We start from the raw sequence: 25,201 nt of genomic DNA, 5'->3' as shown, positions 1-25,201 counted from the left end.
AGGCCACAGATACAGCTCTCAACCAAGTTAGACTCTTTTAAGACCACATCAGTACAAATAAGAATAGTAACAGATTCTGTTACAAGTGTTTATAAATTGCCAGGGGAGGACAACAGAGAAAGGATTTCCCTTGGGGCAAAAGGAAAGGCTCCTACAGGACGAAACACTTGATCAGGGCATTGGGTGCAGGGGAGCTTGGCCATTTAGCCATGTCATTCAAGGATAAAGGTTTCCAGGGAGCAGGAAGGGGGAAACTGCCTTTGAATTTAAACTAGTATAATTTGTAATAATCTTGTAAAGAGCAGGTAGTCAGGATATCCTCAGCTATTAAAAAACAGAAATGATGACTAACTGAGTGATTATGAGATGCCAGGGGTCGGTGTCTTTTGGTGGGCATTTCAGAAAGTAGAATGGGGACAGAAAACTTGGATCCAGACCAGGTCTCTTCATAAACTTCCACACAGCGCCACCTGGAGACAGGGAAGAGGGAGGCAGCTGAGAGAAAACCCCAGGTAGTTTCACTATTACTTCATTTATCAAATGTGGTTCAATATGTCTGCAATAGTCATGCAAAAACTAAAACCTGTTCACACTTTACAGATTAAGCACTAACTATTTACAAATACAGAGAGTAATATTAATGAAATTAAATGTACAGGAATGATTTTGTCTAAAAGCAAAGAAAAAATTATAAATACTGGCCACGGGCAATGTTCTTGAGATTTTCAGATACAGCTGACCCTTAAAAAATGTGGGCTTTAGGGGCACGGAGCCCCTGGCAGTCCAATATCTGTGCATAACTTTTGACTTCCCAATAACTTAAGGATGAATAGCCCGTTGTTGACTGGAAGCCTTACCCATAATATCAAGTCAGTTAACACATATTTTGTATATGTGTTATATACTGTGTTCTTACAATAAAGTAAGCTAGACAAAAGAAAATGTTCTTAAGAAAATCATAATGCAGAAAAAATATATTTACAATTTATCATGTGGAAGTGAATTCAACCTCTTCTTAATGTGGATCTTCACAAGAGTAAGTCCTTTTTAATAAATGACTGGTCTAATGAGTGTGGTTTTAGGAAAGACCTCTGAGTAAGTTTGACTAATTTTTTTAATCAAACTATGAGTTTTTATTTTTGTGATCAAAAACAATTTGAAATTAGTTTCCATTCATAACAATTAATTTTGATGCCGAATGTTTTGTTTGAACAGTTTCAATCCTGATCCCAAATCTTACCAACACCCACAATATACAAGACCTAATTTAGAATAATGTGGCAATATTTGTCCATATTAACTTTGAAAACCCTTTAGTGAGGATGATCTCCTTTGTGGCAATCTGCTTATGACTTCAGTAAAAATCTAATATATAGCATAATTAAATCAAAATTTGATTGGATTAAGAATGATAAGCAAGATGTGAATAAGGTGGGAGGAGGGACACTCTACAGAAAAACCCCTTGTAAGTGGAGCTCACTCCAACTGAGTTGTCAGTGGAAGCAATTGGAGGCCAGGGGAGAACCTAGTGGAGCAGAGGTGAGAATAAATTAAGAAAAAAACTAAAATTTTAATACAGGAAATGTTATCATTTCAGCATGAAATTAACTTTAAAATTGTTTTTAAGAGACAGTGTCTCCCTCCATCACCCAGGCTGGAGTGCAGTGGCACGATCATAGCTCACTGTAGCTTCAACTTCTTGGGCTCAGGTGATCCTCCCGACTCAGCCTTCCAGGGAGCTAGGACTACAGGCACATGCCACTGCACCCAGCCAACCTTTAAAAGTTCTTAACAACATCATTTACATTCTCTATTTCTCATTACATTTTCCAAATCCATTGTGCATTTTACACTGAAAGCACATCTCAATTCTGATATGCCCCATTTCAGGTGCTCAAGAGCCACATGTGGCAGGACAGCCCAGTATAGACATTTTTATGACATCAACTTCCCAAAGAAAGAATCAAGTCCTGTCCGGGCGCGGTGGCTCACGCCTGTAATCCCAGCACTTTGGGAGGCCGAGGCAGGCGGATCACGAGGTCAGGAGATCAAGACCATCCTAGCTAACACGGTGAAACCCCGTCTCTACTAAAAACACAAAAAATTAGCCGGGCGTGGTGGTGGGTGCCTGTAGTCCCAGCTACTCGGGAGGCTGAGGCAGGAGAATGGCGTGAACCCGGGAGGCGGAGCTTGCAGTGAGCAGAGATTGCGCCACTGCACTCCAGCTAGCATTTAAAATATCAGAAGCTCAAGGCTCTGAGTCTTTTATATATGTATTTATATTGTTTCATTATGTTTCACTAGTAATTGTGCATAGTAGGCCCTGATATCTCTATGTATATAAGGAGGAAAGATTTCCAAGGAGTGTTGTCCTTCAACTCATGACACTCTAATAGCATGTACATTTTTCCGTAGAGAGTGGTCACGGCTGAACAATTTCAAGAAGTGAGTCGATGTCTCATTGCCCTATCTTATCTTGAAAAACCCATGTACCTAAGTCGTGGATGTGTCTGCTGCATCCGCTGCATCAGTTCACTTCTGAAGGAACCCAATGAGGAAGGTGTAATGTGTTCCTTTCGCTCTGTGGCTACTCAGAAGAATGACATCAGGCCCGATTTCCAGCTGGGAAAGATGGATTCTAAAATCAAGGAACTGGAGCCCCAGCTGACAATTCTATATCAGAACCCAAAGACGCTGAAGTTCCAAGGTAAGAAATCTGTACAATTTGCTCTCAGCCCATTAATGGCCCTGAAAAAGTAGCTATTCAAAATGTTCTCCATTAAATATGGGCATAGGCTGAATTCTGGCACCTGAAATATTTATGCCCCCCAAACCAGAGCTGAATATAGACTAGAGTTGACTAGAGATTTTGCAGGGAATGTAATACTTAGGTCGTGCTCTAGGCCTGTGCTGTCTAATGTGGTAGTCGCCGTTGGCTGTAGAGCCCTTGAAGTATGGTTAGTGTCCTCTGTGAAAATGATAATAATTTGGGATATACAGGCTTATAATATACTATTTAAAGTATTTTTTGCATTTTTTTCTTGAGACGGAGTTTTGCTCTTTCGCCCAGGCTGAGTGCAGTGGTGTGATCTTGGCTTACTGCATGCTCTGCCTTCTGGGTTCAAGCGATTCTGCCTCAGCCTCCTGAGTAGCTGGGACTGCAGGAGCATGCCACCATGCCGGGCTAATTTTTATATTTCTAGTAAACACAGGGTTTTGCCACATTGGCCATGGTGGTCTCGAACTCCTGACCTCGTGATCTGCCCACCCTGGCCTCCCAAAGTGCTGGGATTTCAGGCGTGAGCCACCACACGCGGCTGCATGTTTTTTATTACTTTTTTAGCATGTCTACAGGAAAATTTAAAATTATACATGTGGCTCTCATATTTCTTGGGGTGTAGCACTGACCTGAAACATAACTTCTCAAGCTTGTTTATATTAAATTACCTGGAGATCTTTTTAAAATACGTATTTTGATTCTATAGGACTGGGCTGGCCTGTCCCATAGAAGCTACATCAGCGATGTGCAGGCCCTAGATGAGAAGCTGCTCAACATCATCAACCTGCAGTTCCTGCATGGCTACTACAAGCCCATCCTGTTCGAGCCCCACCAGACCTGGCCTGAGCATGTGGCTGTGTGGCAGGACACGTGCTCCATCGTGGCCATCTTGCTAACATCACACAGAAGGTGCACCCCGTCATCTCATCTCTCACCAGCTACCCTTTGGCTGCACCCAGGCTCTGGCCATGCCCAAGCCCATGGGTGGGGTGGTGGTCTTTGTCGTCAGCTCGCTGTTATACCTGAACCAGAGCATTCCCCCGTACGGTGTGGCTCTCAGCAGCCTACCACAGGCACCACAGCTTTCCCGCTGTGCACCCAGGTGGGTGTGTGAATCACCCTGGACTGTGCCCAGGCCACCTTCATCTCCTATGACAAGATGGTCATCTCCCTCAAGGGTGGCGGGATTTACATGCTGACCCTCATCACTGATGGCATGCGTAGCGTCCAAGTGTTCCACTTTTGACAAGGCGGCCACCAGCGTCTTCACCACCAGCATGGTCACCATGGAGCCTGGGTACCTGTTCCTGAGTTCTTGCCTGGGCAACTCTCTCCTCCTCAAGTACACAGAGAAGCTTCAGGAGCCCCCGGCCAGTGCTGTCTGTGAGGCTGCTGACAAGGAAGAGCCTCCCTCACAGAAGAAGCGAGTGGACACATGGCCAGCTGGTCAGCCAGGGACAAGTCCATGTCACAGGACGACATGGACGAGATTGAAGTGTACGGCAGCGACGCCCAGTCAGGCACACAGCTGGCCACCTACCTTTGAGGTGTGTGACAGCATCCTTAACATTGGACCCTGCACCAATGCTGCCATGGGTGAGCCTGCCTTCCTCTCTGAAGAGTTTCAGAACAACCCTGAGCCGGACCTGGAGATTGTGGACTGCTCCGGCCATGGGAAGAATGGGGCTCTGTCAGTGCTGCAGAAGAGCATCCAGTCCCAGGTGGTGACAACCTTTGAGCTTCCCGGCTGCTAAGATATGTGGACAGTCATTGCCCTGGTGCCTAAGGAGGAGAAAGAGAATCCCACGGGGGAGGGCACAGAGCAGGAACCCAGCACCCCCGAAGTGGACAGTGACCACTACAGACGGTGATTCCTGATTCTGAGCCAGGAAGACTTATTCCTGCAGATGGGGCAGGAGATCGTGGAGCTGGACACCAGTGGCTTTGCCACGCAAGGCCCCACGGTCTTCGGCGAAAACATCGGGGACAACCACTACATTGTCCAAGTGTCGCTGCTGGGCATCCACCTGCTGGAAGGAGTGAATCAGCTGTACTTCATCCCTGTGGACCTGGTCACCTGCAACATGCAGTGCACTGTAGGCAACCCCTACGTGGTCATCATGAGCGCCGATGGCCACGTCACCATGTTCCTGCTGAAGAGCACACTCCTACAGTGGCTGCCAGCACCACCTGGTGCTGCACAAGCCTCCACTGCACCATCAGCCCAAGGTGATCACGCTGTGCCTGTACCGAGACCTCAGTGGCATGTTCACCACTGAGAGCTGCCTGAGCAGGGCTCACGATGAGCTAGGGGGCCACAGTGGCTTGGAGGCTGAGAGCCTGGGCTCAGAGACTAGCCCCACAGTGGGTGATGAGGAGATGCTGTGTGGGGATTTGGGCTCCCTCTTCAGTCCCAGCAAGGAGGAGGCCCGAAGAAGCAGCCAGCCCCTGCCGACTGGGACTTTGTACCCTTCCAGACAGAGCCCATCCACCGGTGCCTGCTGTTGCAGGAGAATGGCACCATGGCGACCTGCCAGCTCCCCGACTGGCAGCTGGTGTTCTTGATGAAGAACTTCCCTGTGGGGCAGCCGGTCCTTGTGGACAGCTCCTTTGGAGAGCCCACCACACAGGGCGAGGCCCGCAGGGAGGAGGCCATGTGCCAGGAGGAGCTGCCTCTCTCATCAAGGAGGTGCTGCTGGTTGCGCTGGGCAGCCGCCAGAGCACGCCTTACCTGCTGGTGCATGTGGACCAAAAGCTGCTTATCTACAAGGCCTTCCCCCATGACTCAGCTCAGCCAGGGCAATCTCAAAGTCCACTTTAAGAAGGTCCTTCACAGCATCAGCTTCTGTGAGAAGAAGCCGAAGCCATTCAAGAAGAAAGCAGGTGGCTGCACAGAGGAGAGGGCCGGGCCTGGGGCCACGTGGAGTGTTTCCACTACTTTGAGGACATTTATGGCTACTCAGGAGTGTCATCTGCGGCCCCTCACCTCACTGGCTCCTGGCGACCGACCGAGGGGTGCTGCGGCTGCACCCCGTGGGCATCAATGGCCCTGTCGACTCTTTCACTCTGTTCCACAATGTCAACTGTTCCGCGGCTTCCTGTACTTCAACAGACAGGGCAAGCTGAGGATCAGCGTCCTTCCTGCCTACCTGTCCTATGATTCCCCATGGCCTGTCAGGAAGATCCCGCTGTGCTGCACAGTCCACTGTGTGCCTTACCACATGGAGTCCAAGATATATGCTGTGGCCACCAGCACCAATGCACTGTGCACGTGCATCACACACATGACTGGCGAGGAGAAGGCATTTGAGACCATCGAGAGAGATGAGCAGTGCATCCACCCCCAGGAGGCGGCCTTCTCCATTCAGTTCGTCTCCCTAGTCTGCTGGGAGGCTATTCCCAATGCCAGGATTGAGCTGCAGAAGTGGGAGCATGTGACCAGCACGAACACAGTGTCGCTGCAGCGAGGAGACCAGGTCGGGCCTCAAAGGCTACGTGGCTGCCGGGACCTGCCTCATGCAGGAGGAGGAGGAGGAGGTCACGTGCTAAGGGCGGATCTTGATCATGGATGTGATTGAGGTGGTGCCCGAGCCCGGCCAGCCCTTGACCAAGAACAAGTTCAAAGTCCTTTAGGAGAAGGAGCAGAAGGGGCCTGTGACTGCCCTGTGCACTGCAAGGCCACCTGGTGTTGGCCATCAGCCAGAAGATTTTCCTGTGGAGCCTGCGGGCCAGCGAGCTGATGGGCATGGCCTTCATCGACAGGCAGCTCTACATCCACCAGATGACCAGCATCAAGAACTTCATCCTGGCAGCTGACCTCATGAAGAGCATCTGGCTGCTGTTCCCAGGAGGAGAGCAAGACGCTGAGCCTCCTGTCATGGGATGCCAAGACGCTGGAGGTGTACAGCATGGACTTCATGGTGGACAACACCCAGCTGGGTTTTCTGGTGTTTGACCACAACCGCAGCCTCATGGTGTACATGCACCTGCCTGAAGCCAAGGAGAGTTTTGGGGGCATGTGCCTGCTGCGGTGGGCGGACTTCCATGTGGGTGCCCACGTGAACACATTCTAAAGGACCCTGTGTCGGAGAGCCACTGAGGGGCTCAGCAAAAAGTCGGTCGTGGGAGAATAAGCATATCACGTGGTTCACCACCCTGGATGGTGGCATCAGGCTGCTGCTGCCCATGCAGGAGAAAACCTGCTGGAGGCTGCTGATGCTGCTGAACGTGCTGACCACTATGCTGCCGCACCATGCAGGCCTCAACCTCCGCACCTTCCGGATGCTGCATGTGGACCTCCGTACCCTCCAGAATGCTGTGCTGCAAGCTGGACAGGGAGCTGCTCAACCGCTACGTGTACCTGAGCACCATGGAGCAGCAAGCTGGCCAAGATCGGCACCATGTCCGACATCTTCCTGGATGACTTGCTGGAGACAGATGGCGTCACCGCTCACTTCTAGCTCCATGGATGCCGCTGCCACCACTGCACTGCACTGCACTACTTCCCACCCCCATTTTAGTACAAAACACAAGGAATATACACTTTCTGGAAGACCATCTGATACTATGTATCAAGAATCTCAAAAATATTCATATACTATAATGCAATAAGGCCATTTCTAAAAATTGACCCTGAGAAGATAATCCAGACATGTGCTACAATTTCCATTACAGAGACATCTGTTGTAATATTGTTTACGGAAGGGGGAAACAGAAAACAGCCTCCATGTCCACAGAGGAATGATTAAATATGTGGTACACCTACAGGCTGGAGTGTAAAATGGACATAAAAACAAAGAAGAAATGCTCATGAGAAAACGCAGTGATAGAAGCCTTTTCTCAACAGTTTCTGCTTTGTTTGGGGTAAGTGTTCCACTTTTACCATTCCTAAATGCTCATAGTATAGTCTGAGTCACATGTTTACTTGTATGCATTATTACTTTATAAAATCTTTGAAAACCAAGTCTGTGTCTGTCTCATCACCACTGCTGGCACAGCTCACAAGTATTTGCTGAGTGAGTTATTTAATCAGAAGTTAGAAAACCAAACCAAACCTTATTTCCTTTTTGATTCTTTCAACTACCTAACTCTACAGCATACGGCACTATTTCCTAAACAAGAGAAAGCAAAAAAAAAAAAAAAAAAACACCAAACAAAAACAAACAAACTCCAGATGCTTTAAATGCTATTACAGATTATAAAATTACAACACTGCAGACTTGGCAGAAGGAAGGATTTAGATTTCATAAAACATACACAAGTCACTGGGTAGAAGGCCCAGGGATATAAACAGATACTACACGCATGAGAAAATATCATGAGTAAAACAACTACAGAAAACTGTACAAAGCAGTGCCACTTTTGGCATGTTAACCTTTGATATTCTTTTTTTTTTTTTTTTTTTTGAGATGGAGTCTCACTCTGTCACCCAGGCTGGAGTGCAGTGGCACGATCTCGGCTCGCTGCAAGCTCCACCTCCTGGGTTCACACCATTCTCCCGCCTCAGCCTCCCGAGTAGCCGGGACTACAGGCACCCGCCAACAAGCCCAGCTAATTTTTTTTGTATTTTAGTAGAGACGGGGTTTCACTGTGTTAGCCAGGATGGTCTTGATCTCCTGACCTGGTGCTACTCCCGCCTCAGCCTCCTAAAGTGCTAGGATTACAGGCATAAGCCACTGCGCCCGGCCAACATTTGATATTATTTAAAAATGGAAATGGCAAATACTGTTACAGATATGATGAAATAGTACCCCTCATAGTTTGTTGTAGATATTATAAATTGGCACTGTTCTTAAGATAATTATAAGTTAAAGAAAGAAAGTTCATGGCCCACTTACACTATACTGAGAAGTGGACAAAGGAAACAATCTCAAGTATGAAAAAGCTGATGCATAAAAACAGCTCAAAATATTATTTGTGATAATAAAAAGTTGAAAAAAATCCATATCATGAAATATTAAATATCTTTTAAAACAGTGGCCAGGAAGCCTATGAGCCACCTAGGAAATGCTTCTGAAATAACTGTAATTAGAAAAAAAGCTCCAAAATAGAACATGTGCTGCGATTAAGTTTATGTTAAAAAGACAAATTCAGAGGTAACACCAGAAAGAAATATACCAGAACATTAACAAGAGTAAATACATGATTGTATAGCTTATCCCTACTTTCCATAATGTGGTGACACTATTTTTCCAATGATTTTCTTAAAATTGAAAAACAAAGATTTAGAATGCTTGTATCCTGGCCTTTCTTTAAAGTTCAGTTCAACTTCCACATGAGTGCTTGATAGCTCAGCTTCCCTATTCAAGCTCTTTCTCTAGTCAGTCTTCATATGATACAATTCACAACTTCATTAACTCACTTGTTTGATTTTATAATTGTCTAACACTGTAAAATACAGTTCGTATTTTATAACAGCTTATAACTCTATTGTACACCATATACATAATATACATATACATAAAAAAAAGAAAAAGAAACTGTACGGAAGTTAGTACGTATTTCTGGACACTTTCAAACATTTATTTCCTTAAGTCAACCTCTGGGTGTGATCTCTTAATAAAACTCATGAGTCTCCCGGAAATGATAGGTTAGAATAGAAATTATTTTAACTTCTGCTTTCTTATATAGATTAAAAGCTTGTGCATAATCTAATTCATAGATTCTAATATAACAAAATTATTTATCCTGAAATTTCACTAATAAAGGGGGAAAACTGTGAAGGATTTTTTTTTTTTTTTTTTTTTTTTGAGACGGAGTCTCGCTCTGTCACCCAGGCTGGAGTGCAGTGGTGCAATCTCGGCTCACTGCAAGCTCCGCTTCCCGGGTTCACGCCATTTTCCTGCCTCAGCCTCTCCGAGTAGCTGGGACTGCAGGCGCCTGCCATCACGCCCGGCTAATTTTTTTTGTATTTTTAGTAGAGACGGCGTTTCACCGTGGTCTCGATCTCCTGACCTCTTGATCCGCCCGCCTCGGCCTCCCAAAGTGCTGGGATTACAAGCGTGAGCCACCACGCCCAGCCAACTGTGAAGGATTTTAAGCTCTCATGATGTTCATCACTCTTGAATAACAGATGCTCATAGATTTCCGGTTTTATTTATTTACTTATTTATTTTTTTTGAGACGGAGTCTCTCTCTGTTGCCCAGGCTGCAGTGCAGTGGCGCCATCTCGGCTCACTACAACCTCCGCTTCTCAGGTTGATGCCATTCTCCTGCCTCAGCTTCCTGAGTAGCTGGGACTACAGGCGCCCGCCACCATGCCTGGCTAATTTTTTGTATTTTTGAGTAGAGATGGTGTTTCATCGTGTTAGCCAAGATGGTCTCAATCTCCTGACCTCGGGATCTGCCCGCCTCGGCCTCCCAAAGTGCTGAGATTACAGGCGTGGGCCACCGTGCCCAGCCTGATTTCCAGTTTTATTTTAAAGTTCTATTTCAAAGGTCTAAATCTCAAAGAAAGTCTATCTTAAAATCGAATTAGGCAACTCGTAAAAACTTCCATGACATTCATATCACATCTTCAGAGCTGTGGCCCACAGCTGGTTAGGCAGGGGGAAGGGGAACGAAAGCAGACAGACAGCTTTGGTGAAGAAAAGAGGTTTAGGGCCCCACTGGATCATCTCTTATATGGACTACAAGAACTCCCTGGGTCTAGGTCACTTAGCGTGTTAGGGTCTACTGTGAAAAGACTTTGAGAACATCTCTCTAATTTTGAACTATGACAACCAAGTTTCCAAAAGGGAGAACCTGAGCCTTAGACCCCAAATGGTTTCACAAAATCATTTGAACTGTGAATAATCTCATAGCGTAATGGTGAATCCCTAGGTTTAGTCTAACTTCGACCAGGATTCTGTATTTGGGCCACAGTTCAAACTGTTTATGAGTGGTGTTTATTCACTTCGTTTTTCTAGTCATTGTTTGTTATCATATGCACATTTCTTACCCTCATAAAGATTTAAGCAAGGACAAAATTCAAAAGCAAGAAAAGAATTCTTTGAAGTTAATAGAATATATCCCTGTCTTTACTGAGTTCCAGAAAATGCTTCAGGATTCACCCCAAGTCAAGCTGCTGATTTTTTTGTTTTGTTTTGGTGAGAAAATTTCAATCTTAAATAAAAATAGATCTTTAAGTTTTGGGAAAATATTCTGAAGGTTCTCTAAATCAAATCAATATTTGAACTGTGACATGTGTAAGATTTTAAAAAATACTATATTCAAAGAAGAATGGACCAAAGCATAATTTAAAGTGAATTCAAGGAATGCAACAAAAAATAAAAGTCCTCGAGACTTAAAATTCCTCCATAATCAATCAGAATTTTCTACATTATAGTTAAATGATATTTTAGCAACTTCAGAAAAGAGAAAGACAGTAAGCAATACTATGAAATGGATAAAAAAGGAAGAAAACAGAAGATTACAGATCAAGTCAGATACAGTTCTTACAGAGAAGAAAATATTTATAATTTATCCCTTAAGATTTAGAAAACATTTTTCATTTCTAGAAGTTAAATACTAATAGAGAAAATATCAACATATCATTTAAAACTTGCTGCTATAGGCCAGGGGCGGTGGCTCATGCCTGTAATCCCAGCACTTTGGGAGGCCAAGGCGGGTGTCACGAGGTCAGGAGATGGAGACCATCCTGGCTAACACGGTGAAACCCCGTCTCCACTAAAAATACAAAAAATTCTCCGGGAGTGGTGACGGGTGCCTGTAGTCCCAGCTACTCCGGAGCTGAGGCAGGAGAATGGCGTGAACCCGGGAGGTGGAGCTTGCAGTGAGCAGAGATTGCGCCACTGCACTCCAGCCTGGGCGACAGAGCGAGACTCCGTCTCAAAAACAAAAACAAAAACAAAACAAAACAAAACAAAAAAAAAACTTGCTGCTATAAAATTAAATTGTTAAAAAGTTTATACCCTGTGCTTAGCAGTAGGTAGGTTGACATCAATGAAAGAAGTATGCTGAATAATCGCTGAGAGCTGGAGAACTCAGTAGTGGCACAACCAAGGAAGAGGCTAAAATGAAACAAAGCAGGTCATCTGCCAGTACAAGAGACACAAAAAAAATGTTAGTGTAGGGCCGGTGTGGTGGCTCACGCCTGTAATCACAGCACTTTGGGAGGCTGAGGTGGGTGGATCACCTGAGGTCAGGAGTTCAAGACCAACCTGGCCAACACAGTGAAACACTGTCTCTACTAAAAATACAAAAATTAGCCAGGTGTGAGGGCAGAACCCTCATGATCCAATCACCTCTAAAGGCTCCACCTCTCAACACTGCCAAATTGGCAATTAAGTTTTACATGAGTTTTGAAGGGGGTAAATATTCAAACCATAGCAGTAGGCCATGTGACCTCAAGAGCCTCCTTAACATATCTGCCCTCTGTGATCCCAAGCCCACCCAGACCCTCCTCCCAGCACCACTCAGAGCAGACAGGAAGGCCAGAAGACCTAGAGTTGGTGGGGGTTGGGAAGGTGGGGAGGTGACCTGGGGGAAGGGCTGCTCAAGGGTGATGCACACCTAGACAGGTGGCCCGTGCCCTGCGACCAAGTGCCCAATTGCCTTACTCCAGTTTTTTTTTGTTGTTTGTTTGTTTGTTTTGAGACATAGTGTCACTGTGTTGCCCAGGCTGGAGTGCAATGGCACGATCTCTGCTCACTGCAGCCTTCACCTCCCAGGTTCAAGTAATTCTCGTGCCTCAGCCTCCCGAGTAGCTGGGATTACAGGCATGCATCACCATGCCTGGCTAACTTTTGTGTTTTTAGTAGAGACAGGGTTTCCCCATATTGGCCAGGCTGGTCTTGAACTCCTGACCCGAAGTGATCCACCCCCCTTGGCCTCCCAAAGTGCTGGGATTATAGGCGTGAGCCACCGTGCCTAGCCCTCAAGTTTTTTATCCTGGGACTGACTCTTCCCCAGTGAGAATGTCAAGGGTGCCTGCCCACCTCTGGGAATTCTCTCCCCAATCCCGTCCCTCTGTTCAGAATGCTGCCCTCACTTGGACCCACACATAGAGCTCCTTCCTGTCACTCAGCTCTCAGCTTAGTTGACACTGCTCAAAGTCAACTAATGTGAAAAGCCCCCTCACCCTCTCCTGTGGCCTTGTGTCCTCTGCACTGCTAAGCACGAGCTGGACTCTCCTCCCTCTCTTCCCTGTAATGCTGTGTGTAGGTTCCTGTTTGTTTCTCCACTGAGGGCAGGGACCCTGAAGGACCAGTTCACAGCATCCCACGTCTAGAAAACTGCTCAACACATTATAGGAATTCAAGAAAGAAGTTTGTCAAATGAAGGAACTTTCTAACATTCTGAACCGACTAACGATGGCATGGACTACTTGGTGGTAGTGAGCTCCCTGCCATTGGTAGTATTTAAGCAGTAGTCGGATGACACTTGGAGGGTGCATTAGAGAGACAAACGCAGGAGGTAGAGTTCAAGCGTAGGGCAAACATAGATCCTTCCCAGGGTCTCTGACCATTCAGTGTCCCCTTCCCTGCTACCATCTTGCCCTGAGACCCAGGGGGATGCCCTTCTTCTCTCTGGGCCCCAGTCTCTCAACGGTTCTAGAAAACAAATGGTGGCAGCATCTATTTGGCTGAGCCACCCAGAGAGAAAAGGCTGTGGAAGGAAAGACCAATATTTATTCATTAGCATATTCAGAAATTAGACTGGGGAGCCACAAATAGACATTTCTAACAAGAGCCCATCTGTCCCTGCCTCTCGGGCTCATCCTGCACACTCCTCGTTCATGTCACGTCTTGCTGCCTCCCGCACTGGGGGTTTGGCTGGAATATTTGCCAGCCGCTCGGTTATTTTCTGGGGTGATTCATGGGAAGGTGGGACATCCAGCTGCAGTTGGAATGTTCTTTTAAAACAGCATGTGCTGCTCCCAACGGGGCCGCATCTGAGCGAGGCACAGGGCTCGCTCTCCTCTGGGGATGGGCGTGCAGGGGCCGGGAAGAGCTAACGCATGTGCCACTGACTGGAAGGGGCCCCATCAAAGCCCGGGCTTCACTAGGGAGCAGTCCATCTGTTTTGTGCCCTGCCACAGGTGCTCCACTCCTAGCCTCAGCATTCATGCACCTGCTGTTTCTCCATCTTTATTTTATTATTTTTTGAGATGGGGTCTCACTTTGTTGCCCAGGCTGGAGGTGCAGTGGTCCAATCACAGCTCACTGCTGCCTGGAATTCCTGGGACTACAGGCATGTAACACCACACCAGGCTAATTTTTACAATTTTTGTAGAAGCAGGGGGTCTCATTATGTTGCCCAGATTGGTCTCAAACTCCTGGTCTCAAGCAATCCTTCCCGCCTCAGCCTCCCAATGTGCTAGGATTACAGGTGAGAGCCACTGTACCCTGATTGTTCCTCCATCTTCAAAAACAGTCTTGATCTCTACTCCTGCCCTCCACTTTCATGTTTGTTTGTTTTTTTAATGGAGTCTCACTCTGTAGCCCAGGCTGGAGCACAGTGGTGCGATCTCAGCTCACTGCAGCCTCAGCCTCCTGGGTTCAAGCGATTCTCCTGCCTCAGCCTCCCGAGTAGCTAGAATTACAGTCATGTGCCACCACACCCGGCTATTTTTGTATTTTTAGTAGAGACGGGGTTTCACCATGTTGTCAAGGCTGGTCTCAAACTCCTGACCTCAGATGATCTGCCCGCCTCAGCCTCCCAAAGTGCTGGGATTACAGGTGTGAGCCACGGCGCCCGGCCACTTCCGTGTTTCTTTCCCCCTCTGGATAGCAAAGTTCTTTGAAGGAGCGAAACTCCTCTCCATCTTTCTTGAACACCCCCCTCCAGCACACTCGTGACCCCATGGATTCCTTGAGGCTTAATGAAGTCAGCAGTGACCCCCAACCCAAAACCCAGGGCCGGCTGGCAGATGTTGGCTGTCTGAGCCACCCACTGAGTCTGACTCTGCCGGCTGGTGTCTCTCTCCTCCTTGCTGCCCTCTCACCTGGCTGCCAGGACTCTGCTGCTCTCAGCCTCACTCCCACCTCTCTGGTAGTTCCTCCTCACTCCCTTGCTGGCTCTTTTTTGTGAACTTGATCTTGAACGTGTTGGCGCGTTTTGGAGCTCAGTCCTTCCTGTGCCTTGTTTTATTACCCTCTCATTCCCTTACTGATCTCATCCTGCCTCGGGGTTTTAAATGCCCTCCAATGCCAATGACTCCCATGTACGCCTCCAGCCTGGACCTTTGTCCTGACTCCTGACCTCCAACTAGGTTTTCAACGTGGATGCCAAAGACACCTCTGCTCACAGCCAACACGTCCAACACTGAACTCCTCATCTCCTCCCACCTCCCTGTCTGGGTTGGTGGCTGCCCTGTCTTCCCCGTAGCTTGGGCCAGGAGCCTGTGTTTATCCATGGTTCCTTTTTCTCCTGCACCCTACATCCAATCTGTCAGGAAACTGTCGTTCCATTGCCCCAGTGCATCCAGGATCTGATGGCTTCTCTCCACCCCGCCCCGTTTCCATCCTAGTGCAAGCCACCTTCATCCTTGCCTCTGCAGTCTGTTCTCAGCACTGCAGTCAGAAGAAGCCTTTACACGGTAAGCCAGATTATGCTGCTCCTCTGCTCAAACCTTGCCGGGGCTCCTCCTTTTCACCTGAAATGCAAGCCAGCATCCTTCCTGGATTCTGCAAAGCCCCAGATAATCTGACTGGCTCCCTGCACCTTCCCTAACATCCCCTCCTATTGCTCCTTCTGCATTCCACACCCCCTTCACTTTCTCCTGTTCACTGGGCTCCAGGCACACTGCCCTCCTTCCCATTCCTCCAACCTGCCAGGCACACACCTGCCCCAGGGCCTTTGCACTTGCAGTTCCTTCTGCTCAGATGCTCTTGCCTCAGATATTTGCTGGGCTCACACCCTCACCTCCATTACCTCTGTGCTTACCTTCTCCATGCAACCCCTCTCAACCAACTTATTTAATTCAAACTCGTCACCTGTCCCTGCTCCATAATGCAATAGCTACAGACGTGACACATTTTAAAGTTGAATTTGCATCATTAACATTTTCTCCATCACTTGCTTAAGTCTAGACAATCAACAGAACAATCAATCAGTCAGGCCCTGATGTGCATTGTTTGCCAATTCCCATGGTATATATAGTTCCACCAAGGCCAATTTTAAACTACCTATATGACGCCCCTGAACACAGTCTTGGAGAGAGATGCACAGAAGCGCACCATTATATAGTATTTTGTAATAAATGTAAGTCACCCTAGGAGCATCAATAATAGTAAAATGAGGTAAGACAATTAGGACATGATTACTCTGAGTATGCATTACCTTTGTTTTTAATAAAATGTACTTAATTGGAAGTTCGTGTAATTGAATTTTTTTTTATTGGCCGCATTTAACAGCTGACTCACAAAATTCCTAAAAATTAACAGTAGACTTTCACCACCCAGTATATGCTGGCTCCAGCACACCCCTGAGAATGGTTGATTAATATGGAGTGGCCATGCTGTGGTATTTTATGCAACTATTTAAAAGGACAAATTGGAGCTCTATAGCAGATTTGGAGGAATTTTTACAAAGAATTGTCAAATAAGAAAGCAAAATATAGAACCACAGAGTCATTTTTATAACACAGTGATCTCCCCCTCAATAAAACCCTCTCTATATGTGTCTGTACACATTAATAAATAATTGCATAAGTATCCAGAATCAACTTGATTTGGGGGCATAGGATGTGATGTGTGGGAGGGAGAAAAGGAAGCCAAGCAAAATAGTAAAACAGAACCAAAAAGACTGCCAGGAAAGCAAACTATACAGATGGTAACACATTTTGGCATTTAAGCATAATATGTGTATGTATTTGTTCATATCATTAAAATACATTTTTAAACCAAGTCCTCATTTGGACAGTTGTTCAGGTTATCTATTGCCGTATAACAAATCACCCTAAAACTTAGTAGTTCGAATTGCCAACAACCATTTATTATGACAAGCCTGTGGGTTGCACATGTGGTGTTTCTGCTTCACATGGTGTTGGGATACTGGGATGGCTGCAGGGTTCAACATGACCTCCCTCACGTGGCTGGGGGTTGGGCGGTGCTGGCTTCAAGCTGGGAGCTCAGCTGGGCCTATCAGGAGGGGACCTGAACTCTCCTCTATGTTGACCTCTCCACGTGGCTACTTGGGCTTCCTCACAGCGTGGTGACTGAGTTCTAAGAAGAAGCACTCCAAGAGGCAAAGGCTGGAGCTGCGTCATTTCCACCATATTCTATTGATCACAGTGATGATAGGGTCAGCTCAGATTCACAGGGAGGAGATACAACATTTACCTTTCGATGGACGTGGCAAGATAATATCACAACAGTGCATGTGGTAAGGGAAATATGTGGTAATTGTCTTTGGAAACACAAAAGACCACAACGATCCAAGCCCTTGATCATGTGGCCATGAAGTCTTCACTTCCCTGGGGTGGGGACCCAGCGAAACCCTCAGTGACAACCCGCAGGAAGGTTTTCTTCCAGGTTGACTGAGCTGTCTATGGGTAACATTATGTTATATTTGTGTATTGGTTGCAACTATCAATTGGCTGCAGATACAAGACTTTGGCAAAAATCAAAAAAGCATTCTGTGAGAATCAGTTGAATGTATACATTTTATAAAACAGTGTTATATATTTTATTATTATTTGTAAACTTTGTGCCACAAATCTTTTAGTGTTAATAAATTTTATAATAAAAGTAGATGTGTGTGTGTGTATATATGATATATATGTGTATATATGATATATGTGTGTATATGCATTTTTCCCCTGTAGCACACCTCTAAGTCTTTGTCTGTTAATAAGCATCATTTTGTTTCTATTCTACCATGGAATTCCATTTTACTCATGCTGGGTTCAGAGGGTATGTGCATTTTTAATTTTAATAGATATTTTCAGATTGCTTTCAACAGCAGTTATAATTCTCATTTCTAGCAGCAGTGTATAAGAGTACCCTTTTCTTACACAGCTGCCAACAATAGATTGTAGATTTATTTTTTGCCAGTCTGATAGGCGTAAAGTGGTATCTCACTATTTCAACTGGCTCCCCTCTGCCATCCCAGTAAGTCTGAAGGTCTTTTCTTATGTTGGGTGACATTTGGCTTCCTTCTGTGACTTGCCTCTTGGTTTTTCTTTTTCTTTTTCTATTGGGTTGTTTATTCCAATACTCCCTGTCAATTTGTGCATGTTCTCTGTATATTAAATTTCAGCCTTACGAGTGGCTCTGTGTTCCAAATCCCAATTAAATATTGACTTTATACCATCTTTTGTCATACAAAAATTAATTTTTGCATTACCAAATGTTTATCATTTCTTCTATAGCTTCCAGGTATCTCATCTTGGTTAGGAACCTGTCCCTTTGTTCAGAGTGTTGATATAACCCTTCAGAATTTCTTGCTGAATTTTTATTTTTCTATTTAAGCCTTTAATATAAATCTTATTTTCTTTTTTTAATTTTTCTTTTCTTTTTATTTTTTATTTTCTTGAGACGGAGTCTCGCTCTGTCACCCAGGCTGGAGTGCAGCGGCGCGATCTCAGCTCACTGCAAGCTCTGCCTCCTGGGTTCACGCCATTCTCCTGCCTCAGCCTCCGCCTTCCAAGTAGCTGGGACTACAGGTGCCCGCCACCATGCCCGGCTAATTTTTTGTATTTTTAGTAGACACGGGGTTTCCTGTGTTAGCCAGGATGATCTTGATCAGCTAACCTCGTGATCCGCCCGCCTCGGCCTCCCAAAGTGCTGGGATTACAGGCGTGAGCCACCGCGCCGGCCCTTATTTTCATATATGGCTAAAACAGGAGTCCAATTTTATTTTTTTTTCTGAATAGGTAGCCTGTTACACCAGTTAAATATTTGTGGTTTAGTGAAAACCAAAAGAATTATGTATTAAATAATAATTCCTCACTGTATTGAAATGCTACTTTTGTTAAATTATTATGTATACTCACATATATTTTATATTCTAATCTGTCATTCTTATGCCAATGACATATTGATTTGGTCGTAGTGTTTTTGTAGTATGTTTTAATTTGGGGGGTTTTAGGAAGGCAATATATAACACTATTTCTGGGATGAGGTCATGAAGAGTGCCTCCTTTATTCTGTTTCCCTTTCCATGACATTCACTGTGGGGAGGCTCTCTGTTGAAACTGTGGAGACACAAGATGAAAGCAGTTGGATCCCTGCATCACTTTATGGAGGAGAGTTTCTTCCCTGGAGCTTTGCCTGATTGCATCATCTTTGTGTGAGTGATAAACAACCCTTTGTTTTTTACCTCAGCATGGCCTATCCTGTTCCGACTAATCATTGGTGCTGCTGTATCAAAAAGCCAAAATATACAGCATTAGCTTAGTGGCTGGTGGTGTGTGCCAAGGACACTGATACTGGAGGCTGGGGCATGGCAATCTGTACTATTAATGGTAACACACTTGTTAAATGGCATACTTGCATTAAGAAGGCTAAGAAAGAAGGCTATTGTAAGCACATCTTGGCTGTTGTCTTCATTCAACAAAGCCTTACAAGAAATAAGCGGCTAGTTTGTGAGCAGCAATAAAGGAAATAGAGAAATTCCAGCAAGTTAGGGCTTAGCAAAATTAAAAAGCTGACTGCTTCCAGATGCCAACTAACTTGATATAGGATTGACAACACCATTGAGCAACAAAGGCCCAAACTACCTCAGGGCAAAAGGCAGATTAAAAAGATCCAGATAGACTCAAGGTAAGTGCCATGATATTGTGTGTGAGAAAGATGGGGGAGCAAAGAAGGTAAATAAGTTGAGATCTACATCTGAAAAATAACTTTTGGGGGAGTTATGGTACAGCGAACTCTTTGGAAACAAATCAAAAGCAGACTAAGTTTTTAAGGACATTGTATTACAAAAGAAACCTACAGTTTGAACTAAAAAAGGCTCGGACTATTCATGACTTAAAACAAACTATGGCTCCCTAATTTTCCATGGGCCAACAGTAGCTGAGTTTCACGGTCCTAACACAGCATATTCTTCCACGTCCATTTCAGATGTGGCCAAGGAGAGTGATGGAATGACAAAAGGGCCAGGGAGAACAAGGAACAAGGGACTTCTTCCTAGAGAAGCTTAATGAAGAAATCTCTGACAAGGGTAGGAGCTTTCACAATGTCTACTCAGACGGATTTCAGAATTGTTACCCCTACCTGTCTTCATTCTCTCCGTTTAAAAGTAAAAGTGTTTATTGCAGTTGTCCTAACCCTACTCCATCATTGAATACTGAGTCTGTATAGGAGGCAAGTAATATGTCTCTTCTAGTTTATAACTCTCCAGACCAAGAAGAAGCAGGTATAGACCTGATGGAGAGCACTAGGCAGTTCACTTGAAGACCCTCAATTTCTTTTTTTTTCTTTCTTCTTCTTCTTTTTTTTTTTTTTTAAGAGATGGGGTTTCATAATATTCGTCAGACTGGTCTTAAACTCCTGACCTCAGGTGATCCAGCCGCCTCGGTCTCCCAAAGTTGTTGGGATTACAGACAAAAGCCACTGTGCAGAGCCTAAGAATATTTCAGAACTGTTACCCCATCTGTCTTCATTCTCTCCATTTAAAAGTAAAAACATTTATTGCAGTTGTCCTAACCCTACTCCATCATGAAATGTTGGGTCTGTATAGGAGGAAAGGAATATGTCTTTTCTAGTTTAGAAATCTCCAGACCAACGAGAAGCAGGTATAGACCTGATGGAGAGCACTAGGCAGTTCACTTGAAGACCCTGAATTTTTTTTTTTTTTTTTTTTTTTTTAGAGATGAGGTTTCACCATATTGGTCAGGCTGGTCTCAAATTCCTGACCTCAGGTGATCCACCCGCCTTGGTCTCCCAAAGTATTGGGATTACAGACATGAGCCACTGTGCCTAGCCTAAGAAGACCCTCAATTTCAAGGTGGATTTGCTGACAATTTCAAGTGGGGTTTTCTGTCTTGAGAAAGTGAGAGTATGTTCTACATATGGGAAAAACAATGACCATAGGGGCACACAGGAAGATTACACTTCCTACTTCCTGGTAGTTAGGTGGGGCCATGTGACTAGTTCTAGCGAATGAAATGTGAGTGGAAGTGTCATGTATCACTTCTGGGCCAAAGTTTAAAAGTTGATGTGTTTCCCTAACACTCTTGTCTTTCATCATGGTGACCTTGGAGGCCACCAGTGAGGTGATGGTGGACAGGATGAAGGATGCCTAGAACTAAAGGGGTTTTCACCAACCCACATTAGATTTTGCATGAATGAGATAACATATTGCTTTCTCCATCTCTTTTTTTGTTGTTTCTTCTTTGGTTGTTTTTGAGATGGAGCTTCGCTATTGTTTCCCAGGCTGAAGTGCAATGTGCCTCACCGCAATTTCTGCCTCCCGAGTTCAAGCAATTCTCCTGCCTCAGCCTCCCGAGTAGCTGGGATTACAGGCATGCACCACCACACCCGGCTAATTTTTTATTTTTAGTAGAGACGGGGTTTCTCCGTGTTGGTCAGGTTGGTCTCGAACTCATGACCTCAGGTGATCCGACCGCCTCAGCCTCCCAAACTGCTGGGATTACATATTTCTTAATGTTTAGCTACTGGGAATAATTTATGTTAGATTATTTTAGGTTTTCTACCTATACAATCATATCATCTGTGAAAGGTGATGTTTGAAAATTTCTTCCTTTTTGATCCTTATACCTTTTTTTTCTTGTCTGTGTCTTGCTGTACTGCCTGGGACTTCATAGTCAATGCTCGGTAGCACTGATGACAGCTGGGACCGTGGGCTTGCTTCTTACAGGAAAGGAAAGCTTTCCATATTTCAAGTATTGAGACAAGTAAGATTTTTCTGTAATTTTTTGTGGCTATATAGTGTCTCTTAAAAGAAAGTTCCCTTGGACTCCTAGCTTGCCTAGCTGTTTTTATCTTGAATGGCTGTTGAACTTTACAATTTTTTTGTATCTCTTGAAATGATCATATATTTTTCTATTAAAGAAAAAATGCTTATTCTCCTAATTATATTTATTGTTTTCTGATGTCAAAGCAACCTGATTGTTATGGTTTGGCTCTGTGTCCTCACCCAAATCTCACCTTGAATTGTAATAATCCCCAGGTGTCAAGGGTGGGACCAGGTGGAGATAATTGAATCATGGGGGTGGTTTCCCCATGCTGTTCTCGTGAGAGTGAGTGAGTTCTCAGGAGATCTGATGGTTTTATAAGGGGCTGTCTCCATCACGCTTCTCTCCTTTCTGGTTTCATTTGAGACGGAGTTTCGCTCTTGTTGAGGAGTGTAATGCAGCTCACTGCAACCTCTGCCTCCTGGTTCAAGCGATTCTCCTGCCTCAGCTTCCTGAGTAGCTGGGATTACAGGTGTGTGCCACCTTGTGAAGAGGTGCCTTCTGCCATGATTATAAGTTTCCTGAGGCCCCCCCAGCCATGCGGAACTGTGAGTCATTAAACCTCTTGTCTTTATAAGTTACCCAGTCTTAAGTATGTCTTATAGTAGTGTGAGAATGGACTAATGCACTGACATTCCTCTTCATATACCTGATTAGGTCATGCTGATTCTGTCTTACTGTCTTTTAATTGGTATTTTTGCGTCTATGCTGATGAGTGAGACTTACTTTGTCAGGTTTTAGTATCAGGGTAATTCTAGTCTCAAAAATGAATTGAGGCCATTTTATGCTCTTTAATATTCATTTTCTATTGCTTTTCTATTCCCTGGAAGAGCTTGTGTATGATTGGCATGGTTTCTAAGCTTATGATTGGCATGATCTCTTCCCTAAATGGTTGAATTTGTACGGCCTGGGGTTTTCTTTTTTTTTTTTTACTTTTATTTTACTTTAAGTTCTGGGATACATGTACAGAATGTGCAGGTTTGTGACATAGGTATACATGTGCCGTGGTGGTTTGCTGCACCTATCAACCTGTTATCTAGGTTTTAAGCCCTGCATGCATTAGGTATTTGTCCTAATGCTCTCCCTCCCCTTGCCCCCCATCCCCTGACAGGCCCCGGTGTGTGATGTTCCCCTCCCTGTATCCACGTGTTCTTGTTGTTCAACTCCCATTTATGAGTGAGGACATGTGGTGGTTTCTCTTCCTGTGTTAGTTTGTTTGCTGTTAGTTTGTTTCCAGCTTCATCCTTGTCCCTGGGGTTTTCTTAGTGGGAAAGATTTGGTTATGGATTTAATTGATTTAATTACTATAGGACTTTTAAAATTTCTATTTTTCTAATATCAGCTTTGAAAATTTGTACTTTTTAAAGAAAAGTATTTCTTTTATATTTTCAAATGCTTTGGATATGATTTTTTCATAACAATTTCCTTTTTAGTCCTTTTGGGCTGCTGTAACAAAATACCTTAGACTGGGTAACTTACAAACAATAGAAATTTATTTCTCACAGTTCTGAATACTGGGAAGTCCAAGATCAAGGAACTGGCAGATGTGGGGTCTGGGGGAAGACTCACTGTCTGCCTCCAAGATGACGGCTTGTTGCTGTGTCCTCTGGGGATGAATGCTGTGTCTTCACATGGTAGAAGAGATGGAAAGGCAAAAAGGCCCAGAAAGTCCCCTCCAGCCCTTTTATAGTGTCACTAATCCCATTCATGAGGGCTCCATCCTCAAGACTTAGTCACTTCCTAAGGGCCCCAAATCTTAATACTTACTATCACATTGGGTCTTAGGTTTCAAAATATTAATTTTGGGGGAAAACATACATTTGAACCATTTCAGCCTCTTTTTTATACTTGCTGGATGTGTAGTGGTGTCTTCTTTTTAATTTCTGATATTGGAATTTGTGTCTTCTTTCATTTTTATCATATGAGTTTTGCCAGGGATTTATCAATTTTATTTTTTTAAAGAGCTAGCATTTGGCTTTGCTGATCCTGTGTTTATTTTTTTCTTTAGTTGTGTATTTATCTTCATTGTTCTCTTCCTTTTTACATACTTTGTGTTTATTTGACTGTTCTTTTTTTTTTTTTTGAGATGGAGTCTTTCTCTGTTACTCAGGCTGCCATCCTCCGCCTCCCGGGTTCAAACGATTCTCTTGCCTCAGCCTCCTGAGTAGCTGGGATTACAGGCGTGCGCCACCATGCCTGGCCAATTTTTTGTATTTTTAGTAGAGATGAGGTTTCACCATATTGGTCAGGCTGGTCTTGAACTCCTGACCTCGTGATTTGCCCACCTTGGCCTCCCAAAATGCTGGGATTATAGGCGTGAGGCACTGCGCCGGGGCCAACTGTTCTATTTTTAATTTGTGAAAAGTATGGCTGACATTAGTTTTCAGTCAAGCTTGTGTATCAACTTGGGGAAAATTGACACATTTACTGTGTTGTCTTCCAACTCATGAACATGGTACGTCTCTTCATTAATTCAGATGTTCTTTGATTTCTTTACCAAGATAGGCTCTTAAGCTTGAATTTTCTTTTAAGCACTTATTTATCTGAATCACGTTTTAATATGTAACAATTCCCTTATACTCAAATGTATTCTAATTTTCATTATGATTTATTCCTTGACCTTAGCCTATTTATATTTCTTGTTTTCCAAATGTATGGGAATTTTTATATTTTTTATATATGTATATATATTTGATTTATTTTTCTTTTCTTTCTTTTTTTTTTTGGAGACAGAGCCTCGTTCTGTCACCCAGGCTGGAGTACAATGGCACAATCTTGACTCACTGCAACCTTCGCCTCCCGGGTTCAAGTGATTCTCGTGCCTCAGTCTCCTGAGAATCTGAGATTACAGGTGTGCACCACTATGCCCGGCTATTTTTTTATATTTTTAGTAGAGACGGGGTTTTAGTATATATATATTACATATATATACTAGATATTATATATACTCTAGATATTATACTAGGTATTATATATACACATATATATACTAGATATTATATATATACACTAGATATTATATATAATATATGTACTAGATATTATGATATATACTAGATATTATATGATATATTTGTCCAATATATATATGAAATATGGAACTACAGGAATTTTCTAATATGTACACACACATGTATTTTCTAATATGTACACACTAGATATATATATATAAATTTTTTTCTAGTGTATGTGTATGTGTGTATATGCTAGAAAATCCCCAGATGTTTGGAAAACAGCATTCATCCCCAGAGAACACAGCAACAAGGTGCTATCTTGGAGGCAGAGAGTGAGTCTTCCCCAGACCCCACATCTGCCAGTGCCTTGATCTTGGACTTCCCAGCCTTCACAACTGTGAGAAATATAGTAGAAAATTCCTATATATATATGTTTTATACAATTCTATCTTAATGGCACTGTGGTCAAATAAAGTCCTCTGAAGTTCACTGATACTTGCTTAATTATACAGTATAACATAACTTTTTGTAAAAGTTCTGTGTCTGCATGAGGAAAACGTGTATTGGTATGTGTTAAATGCATTGTTCTAGATATCTCCACTAG

General features: G+C 44.2%; 1 protein-coding gene, 1 long non-coding RNA gene and 1 pseudogene across 3 annotated transcripts in view; 2 read left to right on the top strand and 1 right to left on the bottom strand.

Moving 5' to 3' along the window:
* LOC129468645 (uncharacterized) overlaps positions 1-2,086 on the top strand; it is a 62,048-nt gene extending 59,962 nt beyond the window's left edge. The window contains exon 3 of the long non-coding RNA XR_010117179.1: positions 1,891-2,086. This is a non-coding gene — a long non-coding RNA (uncharacterized lncRNA). The remainder of the gene's footprint in view (positions 1-1,890) is intronic.
* The window catches only part of SLC5A4 (solute carrier family 5 member 4), a 163,153-nt gene that overhangs the window by 47,294 nt on the left and 90,658 nt on the right, over positions 1-25,201 (bottom strand). The gene's annotated exons all lie outside the window — the stretch shown is intronic.
* Positions 2,488-25,201, top strand: part of LOC129467534 (cleavage and polyadenylation specificity factor subunit 1-like) — a 47,081-nt pseudogene continuing 24,367 nt past the window's right edge.

The sequence above is a fragment of the Symphalangus syndactylus genome, chromosome 18 (genome assembly GCF_028878055.3).
Source record: "Symphalangus syndactylus isolate Jambi chromosome 18, NHGRI_mSymSyn1-v2.1_pri, whole genome shotgun sequence".
Taxonomy (NCBI): Eukaryota; Metazoa; Chordata; class Mammalia; order Primates; family Hylobatidae; genus Symphalangus; species Symphalangus syndactylus.
This window is presented reverse-complemented; position numbering and strand designations above follow the sequence as displayed.